Below are 18,300 nucleotides of genomic sequence, written 5' to 3'. Positions count from 1 at the left end.
CTAAAGCGTTGTCGTACCCTCACCTGGACCCTAAACCATCCCCGTCCCCTAACCCTAACCCTAGCCCGAACCCTAACCCTAACCCTTCCCCGAAGCCTGACCCTCACCCGTCCCCTAATCCTAACCCGTACGCTGACACTAACCCGCGCCCTCACACGTCCGCTCCCCCTAAAGCGTTGTCGTACCCTCACCTGGACCCTAACCCGTCCCCGTCCCCTAACCCTAACCCTAGCCCGAACCCTAACCCTAACCCTTCCCCGAAGCCTGACCCTCACCCGTCCCCTAATCCTAACCCGTACGCTGACACTAACCCGCGCCCTCACACGTCCGCTCCCCCTAAAGCGTTGTCGTACCCTCACCTGGACCCTAAACCGTCCCCGTCCCCTAACCCTAACCCTAGCCCGAACCCTAAGCCTAACCCTTCCCCGAAGCCTGACCCTCACCCGTCCCCTAATCCTAACCCGTACGCTGACACTAACCCGCGCCCTCACACGTCCGCTCCCCCTAAAGCGTTGTCGTACCCTCACCTGGACCCTAAACCGTCCCCGTCCCCTAACCCTAACCCTAGCCCGAACCCTAACCCTAACCCTTCCCCGAAGCCTGACCCTCACCCGTCCCCTAATCCTAACCCGTACGCTGACACTAACCCGCGCCCTCACACGTCCGCTCCCCCTAAAGCGTTGTCGTACCCTCACCTGGACCCTAAACCATCCCCGTCCCCTAACCCTAACCCTAGCCTGAACCCTAACCCTAACCCTTCCCCGAAGCCTGACCCTCACCCGTCCCCTAATCCTAACCCGTACGCTGACACTAACCCGCGCCCTCACACGTCCGCTCCCCCTAAAGCGTTGTCGTACCCTCACCTGGACCCTAACCCGTCCCCGTCCCCTAACCCTAACCCTAGCCCGAAACCTAACCCTAACCCTTCCCCGAAGCCTGACCCTCACCCGTCCCCTAATCCTAACCCGTACGCTGACACTAACCCGCGCCCTCACACGTCCGCTCCCCCTAAAGAGTTGTCGTACCCTCACCTGGACCCTAAACCGTCCCCGTCCCCTAACCCTAACCCTAGCCCGAACCCTAACCCTAACCCTTCCCCGAAGCCTGACCCTCACCCGTCCCCTAATCCTAACCCGTAGGCTGACACTAACCCACGCCCTCACACGTCCGCTCCCCCTAAAGCGTTGTTGTGCCCTCACCTGGACCCTAAACCGTCCCCGTCCCCTAACCCTAACCCTAGCCCGAACCCTAACCCTAACCCTTCCCCGAAGCCTGACACTCACCCGTCCCCTAATCCTAACCCGTACGCTGACACTAACCCGCGCCCTCACACGTCCGCTCCCCCTAAAGCGTTGTCGTACCCTCACCTGGACCCTAACCCGTCCCCGTCCCCTAACCCTAACCCTAGCCCGAAACCTAACCCTAACACTTCCCCGAAGCCTGACCCTCACCCGTTCCCTAATCCTAACCCGTACGCTGACACTAACCCGCGCCCTCACACGTCCGCTCCCCCTAAAGCGTTGTCGTACCCTCACCTGGACCCTAAACCGTCCCCGTCCCCTAACCCTAACCCTAGCCCGAACCCAACCCTAACCCTTCCAAGAAGCCTGACCATCACCCGTCCCCAATCCTAACCCGTAGGCTGACACTAACCCGCGCCCTCACACGTCCGCTCCCCCTAAAGCGTTGTCGTACCCTCACCTGGACCCTAAACCGTCCCCGTCCCCTAACCCTAACCCTAGCCCGAACCCTAACCCTAACCCTTCCCCGAAGCCTGACCCTCACCCGTCCCCTAATCCTAACCCGTACGCTGACACTAACCCGCGCCCTCACACGTCCGCTCCCCCTAAAGCGTTGTCGTACCCTCACCTGGACCCTAAACCGTCCCCGTCCCCTAACCCTAACCCTAGCCCGAACCCTAAGCCTAACCCTTCCCCGAAGCCTGACCCTCACCCGTCCCCTAATCCTAACCCGTACGCTGACACTAACCCGCGCCCTCACACGTCCGCTCCCCCTAAAGCGTTGTCGTACCCTCACCTGGACCCTAACCCGTCCCCGTCCCCTAACCCTAACCCTAGCCCGAAACCTAACCCTAACCCTTCCCCGAAGCCTGACCCTCACCCGTCCCCTAATCCTAACCCGTACGCTGACACTAACCCGCGCCCTCACACGTCCGCTCCCCCTAAAGCGTTGTCGTACCCTCACCTGGACCCTAAACCGTCCCCGTCCCCTAACCCTAACCCTAGCCCGAACCCTAACCCTAACCCTTCCAAGAAGCCTGACCATCACCCGTCCCCAATCCTAACCCGTAGGCTGACACTAAACCACGCCCTCACACGTCCGCTCCCCCTAAAGCGTTGTCGTACCCTCACATGGACCCTAAACCGTCCCCGTCCCCTAACCCTAACCCTAGCCCGAACCCTAACCCTAACCCTTCCCCGAAGCCTGACCCTCACCCGTCCCCTAATCCTAACCCGTACGCTGACACTAACCCGCGCCCTCACACGTCCGCTCCCCCTAAAGCGTTGTCGTACCCTCACCTGGACCCTAAACCGTCCCCGTCCCCTAACCCTAACCCTAGCCCGAACCCTAACCCTAACCCTTCCCCGAAGCCTGACCCTCACCTGTCCCCTAATCCTAACCCGTACGCTGACACTAACCCGCGCCCTCACACGTCCGCTCCCCCTAAAGCGTTGTCGTACCCTCACCTGGACCCTAAACCGTCCCCGTCCCCTAACCCTAACCCTAGCCCGAACCCTAACCCTAACCCTTCCCCGAAGCCTGACCCTCACCCGTCCCCTAATCCTAACCCGTACGCTGACACTAACCCGCGCCCTCACACGTCCGCTCCCCCTAAAGCGTTGTCGTACCCTCACCTGGACCCTAAACCGTCCCCGTCCCCTAACCCTAACCCTAGCCCGAACCCTAAGCCTAACCCTTCCCCGAAGCCTGACCCTCACCCGTCCCCTATTCCTAACCCGTACGCTGACACTAACCCGCGCCCTCACACGTCCGCTCCCCCTAAAGCGTTGTCGTACCCTCACATGGACCCTAAACCGTCCCCGTCCCCTAACCCTAACCCTAGCCCGAACCCTAAGCCTAACCCTTCCCCGAAGCCTGACCCTCACCCGTCCCCTAATCCTAACCCGTACGCTGACACTAACCCGCGCCCTCACACGTCCGCTCCCCCTAAAGCGTTGTCGTACCCTCACCTGGACCCTAAACCGTCCCCGTCCCCTAACCCTAACCCTAGCCCGAACCCTAAGCCTAACCCTTCCCCGAAGCCTGACTCTCACCCGTCCCCTAATCCTAACCCGTACGCTGACACTAACCCGCGCCCTCACACGTCCGCTCCCCCTAAAGCGTTGTCGTACCCTCACCTGGACCCTAAACCGTCCCCGTCCCCTAACCCTAACCCTAGCCCGAACCCTAACCCTAACCCTTCCCCGAAGCCTGACCCTCACCCGTCCCCTAATCCTAACCCGTACGCTGACACTAACCCGCGCCCTCACACGTCCGCTCCCCCTAAAGCGTTGTCGTACCCTCACCTGGACCCTAAACCGTCCCCGTCCCCTAACCCTAACCCTAGCCCGAACCCTAACCCTAACCCTTCCCCGAAGCCTGACCCTCACCCGTCCCCTAATCCTAATCCGTACGCTGACACTAACCCGCGCCCTCACACGTCCGCTCCCCCTCAAGCGTTGTCGTACCCTCACCTGGACCCTAATCCGTCCCCGTCCCCTAACCCTAACCCTAGCCCGAACCCTAACCCTAACCCTTCCCCGAAGCCTGACCCTCACCCGTCCCCAAATCGTAAGCCGTACGCTGACACTAACCCGCGCCCTCACACGTCCGCTCCCCCTAAAGCGTTGTCCTACCCTCACCTGGACCGTAACCCGTCCCCGTCCCCTAACCCTAACCCTAGCCCGAACCCTAACCCTAACCCTTCCCGGAAGCCTGACCCTCACCCGTCCCCTAATCCTAACCCGTACGCTTACACTAACCCGCGCCCTCACACGTCCGCTCCCCCTAAAGCGTTGTCGTACCCTCACCTGGACCCTAAACCGTCCCCGTCCCCTAACCCTAACCCTAGCCCGAACCCTAACCCTAACCCTTCCCCGAAGCCTGACCCTCACCCGTCCCCTAATCCTAACCCGTACGCTGACACTAACACGCGCCCTCACACGTCCGCTCCCCCTAAAGCGTTGTCGTACCCTCACCTGGACCCTAACCCGTCCCCGTCCCCTAACCCTAACCCTAGCCCGAAACCTAACCCTAACCCTTCCCCGAAGCCTGACCCTCACCCGTCCCCTAATCCTAACCCGTACGCTGACACTATCCCGCGCCCTCACACGTCCGCTCCCCCTAAAGAGTTGTCCTACCCTCACCTGGACACTAAACCGTCCCCGTCCCCTAACCATAACCCTAGCCCGAACCCTAACCCTAACCCTTCCCCGAAGCCTGACCCTCACCCGTCCCCTAATCCTAACCCGTACGCTTACACTAACCCGCGCCCTCACACGTCCGCTCCCCCTAAAGCGTTGTCGTACCCTCACCTGGACCCTAAACCGTCCCCGTCCCCTAACCCTAACCCTAGCCCGAACCCTAAGCCTAACCCTTCCCCGAAGCCTGACCCTCACCCGTCCCCTAATCCTAACCCGTACGCTGACACTAACCCGCGCCCTCACACGTCCGCTCCCCCTAAAGCGTTGTCGTACCCTCACCTGGACCCTAAACCGTCCCCGTCCCCTAACCCTAACCCTAGCCCGAACCCTAACCCTAACCCTTCCCCGAAGCCTGACACTCACCCGTCCCCAAATCGTAAGCCGTACGCTGACACTAACCCGCGCCCTCACACGTCCGCTCCCCCTAAAGCGTTGTCCTACCCTCACCTGGACCGTAACCCGTCCCCGTCCCCTAACCCTAACCCTAGCCCGAACCCTAACCCTAACCCTTCCCCGAAGCCTGACCCTCACCCGTCCCCTAATCCTAAGCCTTACCCTGACACTAACCCGCGCCCTCACACGTCCGCTCCCCCTAAAGCGTTGTCGTACCCTCACCTGGACCCTAAACCGTCCCCGTCCCCTAACCCTAACCCTAGCCCGAACCCTAACCCTAACCCTTCCCGGAAGCCTGACCCTCACCCGTCCCCTAATCCTAACCCGTACGCTGACACTAACCCGCGCCCTCACACGTCCGCTCCCCCTAAAGCGTTGTCGTACCCTCACCTGGACCCTAAACCGTCCCCGTCCCCTAACCCTAACCCTAGCCCGAACCCTAACCCTAACCCTTCCCCGAAGCCTGACCCTCACCCGTCCCCTAATCCTAACCCGTACGCTTACACTAACCCGCGCCCTCACACGTCCGCTCCCCCTAAAGCGTTGTCGTACCCTCACCTGGACCCTAAACCGTCCCCGTCCCCTAACCCTAACCCTAGCCCGAACCCTAACCCTAACCCTTCCCCGAAGCCTGACACTCACCCGTCCCCTAATCCTAACCCGTACGCTTACACTAACCCGCGCCCTCACACGTCCTCTCCCCCTAAAGCGTTGTCGTACCCTCACCTGGACCCTAAACCGTCCCCGTCCCCTAACCCTAACCCTAGCCCGAACCCTAACCCTAACCCTTCCCCGAAGCCTGACCCTCACCCGTCCCCTAATCCTAACCCGTACGCTGACACTAACCCGCGCCCTCACACGTCCGCTCCCCCTAAAGCGTTGTCGTACCCTCACCTGGACCCTAACCCGTCCCCGTCCCCTAACCCTAACCCTAGCCCTAAACCTAACCCTAACCCTTCCCCGAAGCCTGACCCTCACCCGTCCCCTAATCCTAACCCGTACGCTGACACTAACCCGCGCCCTCACACGTCCGCTCCCCCTAAAGAGTTGTCGTACCCTCACCTGGACCCTAAACCGTCCCCGTCCTCTAACCCTAACCCTAGCCCGAACCCTAACCCTAACCCTTCCCCGAAGCCTGACCCTCACCCGTCCCCTAATCCTAACCCGTAGGCTGACACTAACCCACGCCCTCACACGTCCGCTCCCCCTAAAGCGTTGTTGTACCCTCACCTGGACCCTAAACCGTCCCCGTCCCCTAACCCTAACCCTAGCCCGAACCCTAACCCTAACCCTTCCCCGAAGCCTGACCCTCACCCGTCCCCTAATCCTAACCCGTACGCTGACACTAACCCGCGCCCTCACACGTCCGCTCCCCCTAAAGCGTTGTCGTACCCTCACCTGGACCCTAACCCGTCCCCGTCCCCTAACCCTAACCCTAGCCCGAAACCTAACCCTAACACTTCCCCGAAGCCTGACTCTCACCCGTTCCCTAATCCTAACCCGTACGCTGACACTAACCCGCGCCCTCACACGTCCGCTCCCCCTAAAGCGTTGTCGTACCCTCACCTGGACCCTAAACCGTCCCCGTCCCCTAACCCTAACCCTAGCCCGAACCCTAACCCTAACCCTTCCAAGAAGCCTGACCATCACCCGTCCCCAATCCTAACCCGTAGGCTGACACTAACCCACGCCCTCACACGTCCGCTCCCCCTAAAGCGTTGTCGTACCCTCACATGGACCCTAAACCGTCCCCGTCCCCTAACCCTAACCCTAGCCCGAACCCTAACCCTAACCCTTCCCCGAAGCCTGACCCTCACCCGTCCCCTAATCCTAACCCGTACGCTGACACTAACCCGCGCCCTCACACGTCCGCTCCCCCTAAAGCGTTGTCGTACCCTCACCAGGACCCTAAACCGTCCCCGTCCCCTAACCCTAACCCTAGCCCGAACCCTAACCCTAACCCTTCCCCGAAGCCTGACCCTCACCCGTCCCCTAATCCTAACCCGTACGCTGACACTAACCCGCGCCCTCACACGTCCGCTCCCCCTAAAGCGTTGTCGTACCCTCACCTGGACCCTAAACTGTCCCCGTCCCCTAACCCTAACCCTAGCCCGAACCCTAACCCTAACCCTTCCCCGAAGCCTGACCCTCACCCGTCCCCTAATCCTAACCCGTACGCTGACATTAACCCGCGCCCTCACACGTCCGCTCCCCCTAAAGCGTTGTCGTACCCTCACCTGGACCCTAAACCGTCCCCGTCCCCTAACCCTAACCCTAGCCCGAACCCTAAGCCTAACCCTTCCCCGAAGCCTGACCCTCACCCGTCCCCTAATCCTAACCCGTACGCTGACACTAACCCGCGCCCTCACACGTCCGCTCCCCCTAAAGCGTTGTCGTACCCTCACCTGGACCCTAAACCGTCCCCGTCCCCTAACCCTAACCCTAGCCCGAACCCTAACCCTAACCCTTCCCCGAAGCCTGACCCTCACCCGTCCCCTAATCCTAACCCGTACGCTGACACTAACCCGCGCCCTCACACGTCCGCTCCCCCTAAAGCGTTGTCGTACCCTCACCAGGACCCTAAACCGTCCCCGTCCCCTAACCCTAACCCTAGCCCGAACCCTAACCCTAACCCTTCCCCGAAGCCTGACCCTCACCCGTCCCCTAATCCTAACCCGTACGCTGACACTAACCCGCGCCCTCACACGTCCGCTCCCCCTAAAGCGTTGTCGTACCCTCACCTGGACCCTAAACCGTCCCCGTCCCCTAACCCTAACCCTAGCCCGAACCCTAACCCTAACCCTTCCCCGAAGCCTGACCCTCACCCGTCCCCTAATCCTAACCCGTACGCTGACACTAACCCGCGCCCTCACACGTCCGCTCCCCCTAAAGCGTTGTCCTACCCTCACCTGGACCCTAAACCGTCCCCGTCCCCTAACCCTAACCCTAGCCCGAACCCTAAGCCTAACCCTTCCCCGAAGCCTGACCCTCACCCGTCCCCTAATCCTAACCCGTACGCTGACACTAACCCGCGCCCTCACACGTCCGCTCCCCCTAAAGCGTTGTCGTACCCTCACCTGGACCCTAAACCGTCCCCGTCCCCTAACCCTAACCCTAGCCCGAACCCTAACCCTAACCCTTCCCCGAAGCCTGACCCTCACCCGTCCCCTAATCCTAACCCGTACGGTGACACTAACCCGCGCCCTCACACGTCCGCTCCCCCTAAAGCGTTGTCGTACCCTCACCTGGACCCTAAACCATCCCCGTCCCCTAACCCTAACCCTAGCCCGAACCCTAACCCTAACCCTTCCAAGAAGCCTGACCCTCACCCGTCCCCTAATCCTAACCCGTACGCTGACACTAACCCGCGCCCTCACACGTCCGCTCCCCCTAAAGCGTTGTCGTACCCTCACCTGGACCCTAACCCGTCCCCGTCCCCTAACCCTAACCCTAGCCCGAAACCTAACCCTAACCCTTCCCCGAAGCCTGACCCTCACCCGTCCCCTAATCCTAACCCGTACGCTGACACTAACCCGCGCCCTCACACGTCCGCTCCCCCTAAAGAGTTGTCGTACCCTCACCTGGAACCTAAACCGTCCCCGTCCCCTAACCCTAACCCTAGCCCGAACCCTAACCCTAACCCTTCCCCGAAGCCTGACCCTCACCCGTCCCCTAATCCTAACCCGTAGGCTGACACTAACCCACGCCCTCACACGTCCGCTCCCCCTAAAGCGTTGTTGTACCCTCACCTGGACCCTAAACCGTCCCCGTCCCCTAACCCTAACCCTAGCCCGAACCCTAACCCTAACCCTTCCCCGAAGCCTGACCCTCACCCGTCCCCTAATCCTAACCCGTACGCTGACACTAACCCGCGCCCTCACACGTCCGCTCCCCCTAAAGCGTTGTCGTACCCTCACCTGGACCCTAACCCGTCCCCGTCCCCTAACCCTAACCCTAGCCCGAAACCTAACCCTAACACTTCCCCGAAGCCTGACCCTCACCCGTTCCCTAATCCTAACCCGTACGGTGACACTAACCCGCGCCCTCACACGTCCGCTCCCCCTAAAGCGTTGTCGTACCCTCACCTGGACCCTAAACCGTCCCCGTCCCCTAACCCTAACCCTAGCCCGAATCCAACCCTAACCCTTCCAAGAAGCCTGACCATCACCCGTCCCCAATCCTAACCCGTAGGCTGACACTAACCCACGCCCTCACACGTCCGCTCCCCCTAAAGCGTTGTCGTACCCTCACATGGACCCTAAACCGTCCCCATCCCCTAACCCTAACCCTAGCCCGAACCCTAACCCTATCACTTCCCCGAAACCTGACCCTCACCCGTCCCCTAATCCTAACCGGTACGCTGACACTAACCCGCGCCCTCACACGTCCGCTCCCCCTAAAGCGTTGTCGTACCCTCACCTGGACCCTAAACCGTCCCCGTCCCCTAACCCTAACCCTAGCCCGAACCCTAACCCTAACCCTTCCCCGAAGCCTGACCCTCACCCGTCCCCTAATCCTAACCCGTACGCTGACACTAACCCGCGCCCTCACACGTCCGCTCCCCCTAAAGCGTTGTCGTACCCTCACCAGGACCCTAAACCGTCCCCGTCCCCTAACCCTAACCCTAGCCCGAACCCTAACCCTAACCCTTCCCCGAAGCCTGACCCTCACCCGTCCCCTAATCCTAACCCGTACGCTGACACTAACCCGCGCCCTCACACGTCCGCTCCCCCTAAAGCGTTGTCGTACCCTCACCTGGACCCTAAACCGTCCCCGTCCCCTAACCCTAACCCTAGCCCGAACCCTAACCCTAACCCTTCCCCGAAGCCTGACCCTCACCCGTCCCCTAATCCTAACCCGTACGCTGACACTAACCCGCGCCCTCACACGTCCGCTCCCCCTAAAGCGTTGTCGTACCCTCACCTGGACCCTAAACCGTCCCCGTCCCCTAACCCTAACCCTAGCCCGAACCCTAAGCCTAACCCTTCCCCGAAGCCTGACCCTCACCCGTCCCCTAATCCTAACCCGTACGCTGACACTAACCCGCGCCCTCACACGTCCGCTCCCCCTAAAGCGTTGTCGTACCCTCACCTGGACCCTAACCCGTCCCCGTCCCCTAACCCTAACCCTAGCCCGAAACCTAACCCTAACCCTTCCCCGAAGCCTGACCCTCACCCGTCCCCTAATCCTAACCCGTACGCTGACACTAACCCGCGCCCTCACACGTCCGCTCCCCCTAAAGCGTTGTCGTACCCTCACCTGGACCCTAAACCGTCCCCGTCCCCTAACCCTAACCCTAGCCCGAACCCTAACCCTAACCCTTCCAAGAAGCCTGACCATCACCCGTCCCCAATCCTAACCCGTAGGCTGACACTAAACCACGCCCTCACACGTCCGCTCCCCCTAAAGCGTTGTCGTACCCTCACATGGACCCTAAACCGTCCCCGTCCCCTAACCCTAACCCTAGCCCGAACCCTAACCCTAACCCTTCCCCGAAGCCTGACCCTCACCCGTCCCCTAATCCTAACCCGTACGCTGACACTAACCCGCGCCCTCACACGTCCGCTCCCCCTAAAGCGTTGTCGTACCCTCACCTGGACCCTAAACCGTCCCCGTCCCCTAACCCTAACCCTAGCCCGAACCCTAACCCTAACCCTTCCCCGAAGCCTGACCCTCACCTGTCCCCTAATCCTAACCCGTACGCTGACACTAACCCGCGCCCTCACACGTCCGCTGCCCCTAAAGCGTTGTCGTACCCTCACCTGGACCCTAAACCGTCCCCGTCCCCTAACCCTAACCCTAGCCCGAACCCTAACCCTAACCCTTCCCCGAAGCCTGACCCTCACCCGTCCCCTAATCCTAACCCGTACGCTGACACTAACCCGCGCCCTCACACGTCCGCTCCCCCTAAAGCGTTGTCGTACCCTCACCTGGACCCTAAACCGTCCCCGTCCCCTAACCCTAACCCTAGCCCGAACCCTAACCCTAACCCTTCCCCAAAGCCTGACCCTCACCCGTCCCCTATTCCTAACCCGTACGCTGACACTAACCCGCGCCCTCACACGTCCGCTCCCCCTAAAGCGTTGTCGTACCCTCACCTGGACCCTAAACCGTCCCCGTCCCCTAACCCTAACCCTAGCCCGAACCCTAAACCTAACCCTTCCCCGAAGCCTGACCCTCACCCGTCCCCTAATCCTAATCCGTACGCTGACACTAACCCGCGCCCTCACACGTCCGCTCCCCCTCAAGCGTTGTCGTACCCTCACCTGGACCCTAATCCGTCCCCGTCCCCTAACCCTAACCCTAGCCCGAACCCTAACCCTAACCCTTCCCCGAAGCCTGACCCTCACCCGTCCCCAAATCGTAAGCCGTACGCTGACACTAACCCGCGCCCTCACACGTCCGCTCCCCCTAAAGCGTTGTCCTACCCTCACCTGGACCGTAACCCGTCCCCGTCCCCTAACCCTAACCCTAGCCCGAACCCTAACCCTAACCCTTCCCGGAAGCCTGACCCTCACCCGTCCCCTAATCCTAACCCGTACGCTTACACTAACCCGCGCCCTCACACGTCCGCTCCCCCTAAAGCGTTGTCGTACCCTCACCTGGACCCTAAACCGTCCCCGTCCCCTAACCCTAACCCTAGCCCGAACCCTAACCCTAACCCTTCCCCGAAGCCTGACACTCACCCGTCCCCTAATCCTAACCCGTACGCTGACACTAACACGCGCCCTCACACGTCCGCTCCCCCTAAAGCGTTGTCGTACCCTCACCTGGACCCTAACCCGTCCCCGTCCCCTAACCCTAACCCTAGCCCGAAACCTAACCCTAACCCTTCCCCGAAGCCTGACCCTCACCCGTCCCCTAATCCTAACCCGTACGCTGACACTATCCCGCGCCCTCACACGTCCGCTCCCCCTAAAGAGTTGTCCTACCCTCACCTGGACACTAAACCGTCCCCGTCCCCTAACCATAACCCTAGCCCGAACCCTAACCCTAACCCTTCCCCGAAGCCTGACCCTCACCCGTCCCCTAATCCTAACCCGTACGCTTACACTAACCCGCGCCCTCACACGTCCACTCCCCCTAAAGCGTTGTCGTACCCTCACCTGGACCCTAAACCGTCCCCGTCCCCTAACCCTAACCCTAGCCCGAACCCTAAGCCTAACCCTTCCCCGAAGCCTGACCCTCACCCGTCCCCTAATCCTAACCCGTACGCTGACACTAACCCGCGCCCTCACACGTCCGCTCCCCCTAAAGCGTTGTCGTACCCTCACCTGGACCCTAAACCGTCCCCGTCCCCTAACCCTAACCCTAGCCCGAACCCTAACCCTAACCCTTCCCCGAAGCCTGACACTCACCCGTCCCCAAATCGTAAGCCGTACGCTGACACTAACCCTCTCCCTCACACGTCCGCTCCCCCTAAAGCGTTGTCCTACCCTCACCTGGACCGTAACCCGTCCCCGTCCCCTAACCCTAACCCTAGCCCGAACCCTAACCCTAACCCTTCCCCGAAGCCTGACCCTCACCCGTCCCCTAATCCTAACCCGTACGCTTACACTAACCCGCGCCCTCACACGTCCGCTCCCCCTAAAGCGTTGTCGTACCCTCACCTGGACCCTAAACCGTCCCCGTCCCCTAACCCTAACCCTAGCCCGAACCCTAACCCTAACCCTTCCCCGAAGCCTGACCCTCACCCGTCCCCTAATCCTAACCCGTACGCTTACACTAACCCGCGCCCTCACACGTCCGCTCCCCCTAAAGCGTTGTCGTACCCTCACCTGGACCCTAAACCGTCCCCGTCCCCTAACCCTAACCCTAGCCCGAACCCTAACCCTAACCCTTCCCCGAAGCCTGACCCTCACCCGTCCCCTAATCCTAACCCGTACGCTGACACTAACCCACGCCCTCACACGTCCGCTCCCCCTAAAGCATTGTCGTACCCTCACCTGGACCCTAAACCGTCCCCGTCCCCTAACCCTAACCCTAGCCCGAACCCTAAGCCTAACCCTTCCCCGAAGCCTGACCCTCACCCGTCCCCTAATCCTAACCCGTACGCTGACACTAACCCGCGCCCTCACACGTCCGCTCCCCCTAAAGCGTTGTCGTACCCTCACCTGGACCCTAACCCGTCCCCGTCCCCTAACCCTAACCCTAGCCCGAACCCTAACCCTAACCCTTCCAAGAAGCCTGACCATCACCCGTCCCCAATCCTAACCCGTAGGCTGACACTAACCCGCGCCCTCACACGTCCGCTCCCCCTAAAGCGTTGTCGTACCCTCACATGGACCCTAAACCGTCCCCGTCCCCTAACCCTAACCCTAGCCCGAACCCTAACCCTAACCCTTCCCCGAAGCCTGACCCTCACCCGTCCCCTAATCCTAACCCGTACGCTGACACTAACCCGCGCCCTCACACGTCCGCTCCCCCTAAAGCGTTGTCGTACCCTCACCTGGACCCTAAACCGTCCCCGTCCCCTAACCCTAACCCTAGCCCGAACCCTAACCCTAACCCTTCCCCGAAGCCTGACCCTCACCTGTCCCCTAATCCTAACCCGTACGCTGACACTAACCCGCGCCCTCACACGTCCGCTGCCCCTAAAGCGTTGTCGTACCCTCACCTGGACCCTAAACCGTCCCCGTCCCCTAACCCTAACCCTAGCCCGAACCCTAACCCTAACCCTTCCCCGAAGCCTGACCCTCACCCGTCCCCTAATCCTAACCCGTACGCTGACACTAACCCGCGCCCTCACACGTCCGCTCCCCCTAAAGCGTTGTCGTACCCTCACCTGGACCCTAAACCGTCCCCGTCCCCTAACCCTAACCCTAGCCCGAACCCTAACCCTAACCCTTCCCCAAAGCCTGACCCTCACCCGTCCCCTATTCCTAACCCGTACGCTGACACTAACCCGCGCCCTCACACGTCCGCTCCCCCTAAAGCGTTGTCGTACCCTCACCTGGACCCTAAACCGTCCCCGTCCCCTAACCCTAACCGTAGCCCGAACCCTAAGCCTAACCCTTGCCCGAAGCCTGACCCTCACCCGTCCCCTAATCCTAACCCGTACGCTGACACTAACCCGCGCCCTCACACGTCCGCTCCCCCTAAAGCGTTGTCGTACCCTCACCTGGACCCTAAACCGTCCCCGTCCCCTAACCCTAACCCTAGCCCGAACCCTAAACCTAACCCTTCCCCGAAGCCTGACCCTCACCCGTCCCCTAATCCTAATCCGTACGCTGACACTAACCCGCGCCCTCACACGTCCGCTCCCCCTCAAGCGTTGTCGTACCCTCACCTGGACCCTAATCCGTCCCCGTCCCCTAACCCTAACCCTAGCCCGAACCCTAACCCTAACCCTTCCCCGAAGCCTGACCCTCACCCGTCCCCAAATCGTAAGCCGTACGCTGACACTAACCCGCGCCCTCACACGTCCGCTCCCCCTAAAGCGTTGTCCTACCCTCACCTGGACCGTAACCCGTCCCCGTCCCCTAACCCTAACCCTAGCCCGAACCCTAACCCTAACCCTTCCCGGAAGCCTGACCCTCACCCGTCCCCTAATCCTAACCCGTACGCTTACACTAACCCGCGCCCTCACACGTCCGCTCCCCCTAAAGCGTTGTCGTACCCTCACCTGGACCCTAAACCGTCCCCGTCCCCTAACCCTAACCCTAGCCCGAACCCTAACCCTAACCCTTCCCCGAAGCCTGACACTCACCCGTCCCCTAATCCTAACCCGTACGCTGACACTAACACGCGCCCTCACACGTCCGCTCCCCCTAAAGCGTTGTCGTACCCTCACCTGGACCCTAACCCGTCCCCGTCCCCTAACCCTAACCCTAGCCCGAAACCTAACCCTAACCCTTCCCCGAAGCCTGACCCTCACCCGTCCCCTAATCCTAACCCGTACGCTGACACTATCCCGCGCCCTCACACGTCCGCTCCCCCTAAAGAGTTGTCCTACCCTCACCTGGACACTAAACCGTCCCCGTCCCCTAACCATAACCCTAGCCCGAACCCTAACCCTAACCCTTCCCCGAAGCCTGACCCTCACCCGTCCCCTAATCCTAACCCGTACGCTTACACTAACCCGCGCCCTCACACGTCCACTCCCCCTAAAGCGTTGTCGTACCCTCACCTGGACCCTAAACCGTCCCCGTCCCCTAACCCTAACCCTAGCCCGAACCCTAAGCCTAACCCTTCCCCGAAGCCTGACCCTCACCCGTCCCCTAATCCTAACCCGTACGCTGACACTAACCCGCGCCCTCACACGTCCGCTCCCCCTAAAGCGTTGTCGTACCCTCACCTGGACCCTAAACCGTCCCCGTCCCCTAACCCTAACCCTAGCCCGAACCCTAACCCTAACCCTTCCCCGAAGCCTGACACTCACCCGTCCCCAAATCGTAAGCCGTACGCTGACACTAACCCTCTCCCTCACACGTCCGCTCCCCCTAAAGCGTTGTCCTACCCTCACCTGGACCGTAACCCGTCCCCGTCCCCTAACCCTAACCCTAGCCCGAACCCTAACCCTAACCCTTCCCCGAAGCCTGACCCTCACCCGTCCCCTAATCCTAACCCGTACGCTTACACTAACCCGCGCCCTCACACGTCCGCTCCCCCTAAAGCGTTGTCGTACCCTCACCTGGACCCTAAACCGTCCCCGTCCCCTAACCCTAACCCTAGCCCGAACCCTAACCCTAACCCTTCCCCGAAGCCTGACCCTCACCCGTCCCCTAATCCTAACCCGTACGCTTACACTAACCCGCGCCCTCACACGTCCGCTCCCCCTAAAGCGTTGTCGTACCCTCACCTGGACCCTAAACCGTCCCCGTCCCCTAACCCTAACCCTAGCCCGAACCCTAACCCTAACCCTTCCCCGAAGCCTGACCCTCACCCGTCCCCTAATCCTAACCCGTACGCTGACACTAACCCACGCCCTCACACGTCCGCTCCCCCTAAAGCATTGTCGTACCCTCACCTGGACCCTAAACCGTCCCCGTCCCCTAACCCTAACCCTAGCCCGAACCCTAAGCCTAACCCTTCCCCGAAGCCTGACCCTCACCCGTCCCCTAATCCTAACCCGAACGCTGACACTAACCCGCGCCCTCACACGTCCGCTCCCCCTAAAGCGTTGTCGTACCCTCACCTGGACCCTAAACCGTCCCCGTCCCCTAACCCTAACCCTAGACCGAACCCTAACCCTAACCCTTCCCCGAAGCCTGACCGTCACCCGTCCCCTAATCCTAACCCGTACGCTGACACTAACCCGCGCCCTCACACGTCCGCTCCCCCTAAAGAGTTGTCCTACCCTCACCTGGACACTAAACCGTCCCCGTCCCCTAACCCTAACCCTAGCCCGAACCCTAACCCTAACACTTCCCCGAAGCCTGACCCTCACCCGTCCCCTAATCCTAACCCGTACGCTTACACTAACCCGCGCCCTCACACGTCCGCTCCCCCTAAAGCGTTGTCGTACCCTCACCTGGACCCTAAACCGTCCCCGTCCCCTAACCCTAACCCTAGCCCGAACCCTAACCCTAACCCTTCCCCGAAGCCTGACCCTCACCCGTCCCCTAATCCTAACCCGTACGCTGACACTAACACGCGCCCTCACACGTCCGCTCCCCCTAAAGCATTGTCGTACCCTCACCTGGACCCTAAACCGTCCCCGTCCCCTAACCCTAACCCTAGCCCGAACCCTAACCCTAACCCTTCCCCGAAGCCTGACCCTCACCCGTCCCCTATTCCTAACCCGTACGCTGACACTAACCCACGCCCTCACACGTCCGCTCCCCCTAAAGCGTTGTCGTACCCTCACCTGTACCCTAAACCGTCCCCATCCCCTAACCCTAACCCTAGCCCGAACCCTAACCCTAACCCTTCCCCGAAGCCTGACCCTCACCCGTCCCCTAATCCTAATCCGTACGCTGACACTAACCCGCGCCCTCACACGTCCGCTCCCCCTAAAGCGTTGTCGTACCCTCACCTGGACCCTAACCCGTCCCCGTCCCCTAACCCTTACCCTAGCCCTAAACCTAACCCTAACACTTCCCCGAAGCCTGACCCTCACCCGTTCCCTAATCCTAACCCGTACGCTGACACTAACCCGCGCCCTCACACGTCCGCTCCCCCTAAAGCGTTGTCGTACCCTCACCTGGACCCTAAACCGTCCCCGTCCCCTAACCCTAACCCTAGCCCGAACCCTAACCCTAACCCTTCCAAGAAGCCTGACCATCACCCGTCCCCAATCCTAACCCGTAGGCTGACACTAACCCACGCCCTCACACGTCCGCTCCCCCTAAAGCGTTGTCGTACCCTCACATGGACCCTAAACCGTCCCCGTCCCCTAACCCTAACCCTAGCCCGAACCCTAACCCTATCCCTTCCCCGAAGCCTGACCCTCACCCGTCCCCTAATCCTAACCCGTACGCTGACACTAACCCGCGCACTCACACGTCCGCTCCCCCTCAAGCGTTGTCGTACCCTCACCTGGACCCTAAACCGTCCCCGTCCCCTAACCCTAACCCTAGCCCGAACCCTAACCCTAACACTTCCCCGAAGCCTGACCCTCACCCGTCCCCTAATCCTAACCCGTACGCTGACACTAACCCGCGCCCTCACACGTCCGCTCCCCCTAAAGCGTTGTCGTACCCTCACCAGGACCCTAAACCGTCCCCGTCCCCTAACCCTAACCCTAGCCCGAACCCTAACCCTAACCCTTCCCCGAAGCCTGACCCTCACCCGTCCCTAAATCCTAACACGTACGCTGACACTAACCCGCGCCCTCACACGTCCGCTCCCACTAAAGCGTTGTCGTACCCTCACCTGGACCCTAACCCGTCCCCGTCCCCTAACCCTAACCCTAGCCCGAACCCTAACCCTAACCCTTCCCTGAAGCCTGACCCTCACCCGTCCCCTAATCCTAACCCGTACGCTGACACTAACCCGCGCCCTCACACGTCCGCTCCCCCTAAAGCGTTCTCGTACCCTCACCTGGACCCTAAACCGTCCCCGTCCCCTAACCCTAACCCTAGCCCGAACCCTAACCCTAACCCTTCCCCGAAGCCTGACCCTCACCCGTCCCCTAATCCTAACCCGTACGCTGACACTAACCCGCGCCCTCACACGTCCGCTCCCCCTAAAGCGTTGTCGTACCCTCACCTGGACCCTAACCCGTCCCCGTCCCCTAACCCTAACCCTAGCCCGAAACCTAACCCTAACCCTTCCCCGAAGCCTGACCCTCACCCGTTCCCTAATCCTAACCCGTACGCTGACACTAACCCGCGCCCTCACACGTCCGCTCCCCCTAAAGCGTTGTCGTACCCTCACCTGGACCCTAAACCGTCCCCGTCCCCTAACCCTAACCCTAGCCCGAACCCTAACCCTAACCCTTCCAAGAAGCCTGACCATCCCCCGTCCCCAATCCTAACCCGTAGGCTGACACTAAACCACGCCCTCACACGTCCGCTCC

This window comes from Pseudorca crassidens, chromosome X (genome assembly GCF_039906515.1).
Source record: "Pseudorca crassidens isolate mPseCra1 chromosome X, mPseCra1.hap1, whole genome shotgun sequence".
Lineage (NCBI taxonomy): Eukaryota > Metazoa > Chordata > Mammalia > Artiodactyla > Delphinidae > Pseudorca > Pseudorca crassidens.
This window is presented reverse-complemented; position numbering follows the sequence as displayed.